Consider the following 3,263-nt stretch of genomic DNA (forward strand, 5'->3'; position numbering starts at 1 on the left):
AGTTTTTGATAATGGACATCTCATTCTCAGTTACTTTAAATCTGACGACATAAACGAATAACTACAAATGGTGTCAAATACTCAAATAGTCAAATACATAAGTCTTTATTGTATACGAGATACTGTTAGTAATAACTAATAACTTACCCGGCCAACGGCATAATTAGGACCAAATTATTTTTTTGAGAATGTAGGGGGGGGGGCTTTTGCCTCACCATTTTTCTTTATTGAGCTGTGTGTAAATGTCCCTTACACCGTCATGTACATTTCATGCATGTGGCTTATAGACTATAGTAAATATAAATTCACAATAATATTTATATCATTTTATATTATATATAAGTATGGCAAATTTATTTTAACATAAAACGCTGTACCTACCATCATTCTTCAATAAATTTACAATATTGGAAATAGCCAAATTTTAGAAACAAACTTGAAGGATTGTTAGTCAACTTTTTACCTTTTTGCCTCATTGAAGTTAACACTTTTCACGACTTAATGTAATTATTATTCAATAGCCAATAGGCATATAAAAGCTGGAGCAAATAGCAATGAAACTATTTGGACGGCTAAGCTCCCTTTCTTCAAAATGAAATTCCTCACCAAATAGCGCCAGCTATGATCCTGCAAATGAGAATGATATTCCAATGAGAACAAATATTGCTGCACAGCAGGTTTAAATCATATCGTATACCTACGATTAAATGCATCAAATACTGTAACGCGTTCGAAATATTATAAAAATTAAAAATCATAAAAACCAGTTAATTTAGGTGACTCAATAGATTAATGGTCTGAAGACCTCATGCTATGTTCTTGATTGCAGGCTTATACGCACTAGCCACTAACGCACGTACATCTATAATGCTATACGTTATGTAATTTAAGCTTTAGCCTTTAAGTACCTGTATATATCATAAAAGTAATTAAATGCAATTCTTCAGTCGAGTAGATCTGTTATTATAGATCAAAATTAAGCATACAAAATACAAACAGTTTACTGCTTGACTGGCCTGACGGCATGCAATGACCATAAAATGACAGATAAAAATATAGAATAGAATAAAATAAATTCATAGATTTAGTACTACGTATTTAAACGATCATAAAACGGTAATGATGAATAAAAACAGGTTCTCACTATACCGTATTGCTGTGTCATGTCATATCCGATATTGTTTTAAATTTGTAGGCAACGTTTTATCGACATTTTGTTACCTATACATTTTAAATATAATATGGGACACGCCATGCCACGGTGTAGTGGAAGTCCGGCTTAATTTTAAATTGTGCTTAGTAGATCGGGTATGCTGCAGGTGTGTGACTTGAAAACGCGGAGAACCTATTTACGTTTTCAAAATATATAATAATATTCAGTCGACGATACGAAAAATTATTTTGAATAACAATTCCACGAAATCAACTTGACAGCGCGCGTCTTGGAATAAAAAAAATTATTATAATATATTTTATTTTAATTTATATTTATATTATCGACCGCAATCATTTTTCTACAACGTATAATATTATACACGTGTACCTTTAACGAATTGGTTTTTTGTAAACACCTATATACATCGGACAGTAACGCGTCTTAAATGTTAGGATAATATTTTTTTTCATCGTGAATAATTTGAAAATTAAATTGTCTTTTAGTATATATTATACCACATACGTATGATTATTATGATATTTTATGTGAATGATCACGTTTTGATTAACATAATATTTATTATTTATATGAGATTATTCAAACGAATCAAATTGATTATTAATAAATAATAAAACATACATAATTTTATCCGAGTTTGGTATTCTGCGGTGAAATTCATAAACATTATATACATAACAATATCATCAATGCCGTTTTAACAATGACATACTGTTATACTATAGTTATTATATTATACACGATACACCGTTAAACACTAAAACGTACTTTCATACGTGTAAAGCAAAGTATGTTCAAATGAAAATAAACAATATACCCTCCTTAATAGTAAGCACTAAGTAGGTAGTATTCATTTTAGTACCTAGGTAGTAATAATATATTCTTTTTAGTACGTATAATATATCCTCGTTTATGAACACAATATGTTTACTCCGTGCCTCCATGCGTGATGATAATAATTCATTTTTGAGCTGAAACTAAAAAGTATAATAGGTAAATTAGTATGTTCTAAAACTAATTCGAATTAATGAATTGTCAGCAATTAAATTTATCAAAACTATTGGTAGGTATAAAAACTGATGCCATTTTATGTTGCCAAAGTGTAGTTAAGTTTACGTTTACGCATGTAGATATTTATTTTATTGTTGTTATTCGTGTGTATCTATCTGAAAAAGGCACAATGTAATCTTATATTTCACTGTATTGTACAGCGAAAAGTAGAAGTGGGTACACGCCGTACAGCATAACTGTCGAAACAGCAATACATCAAGATTGATAAAAGTCGAATACTGTTATGTTTTCACTCCTGACAAAGATTATGGGAATATTATCGTTTATCAAACATAGTGTCAAGAACATAATAATAATTATAAGAAAAAATACAACTTTACAACGTAAGTATACGCGTATACTTTATCGATCATATTATAATCATTATTATTATTATAAACACTAGGTATATTTTATATCTGCAGCTGTCAGTTCAATATAATATACTTAAATAGATTTGATGGGAAGAAAAATAACGCTTTTCGCTTGCGTAAGTACGATACGTCATCGTGTAGAGGTGAATATATACTACTTTATGGTTTATTGTACTAAAATGAAAAAAAAATCACACGTATTTTCCGCCGTTGTGTTCGCACGCTCGCACGCGTATTTGATCTCGTCGTGTCATATTTATTATTATTATTATTATTATTATTGTGATGCATAATGCATAATACATATACAAACGATCCACTGCGACAATACCGCATTTGTCAAGCAAACAAAACACATCAGTCTTGTCGAATGACGTCCAAAATCCTCTCTCGCCTGTGCACCTGCCCATATTATATAGTATAATATAGTAGTTACTCGAAAACGCCGAAAGACGAGTAGTACTGCAGGTTAACCCCACGTCTAAATGTCTGCAGTTATATGTTTAAATTAGTGAAAATATTGTTATAAATTATAGGTTAGTGGAAAAGTATTATAACTAAAGCGGAAACTTAAATGTAAAAAATAATTTAAAATTTTTTTATAATTGTGGACAATTTGAAAACTTGGTAACGGGCCCCTTAATACACGTTGGCCGACAGTCAAC

This window comes from Metopolophium dirhodum, chromosome 4, assembly GCF_019925205.1.
Source record: "Metopolophium dirhodum isolate CAU chromosome 4, ASM1992520v1, whole genome shotgun sequence".
NCBI lineage: Eukaryota > Metazoa > Arthropoda > Insecta > Hemiptera > Aphididae > Metopolophium > Metopolophium dirhodum.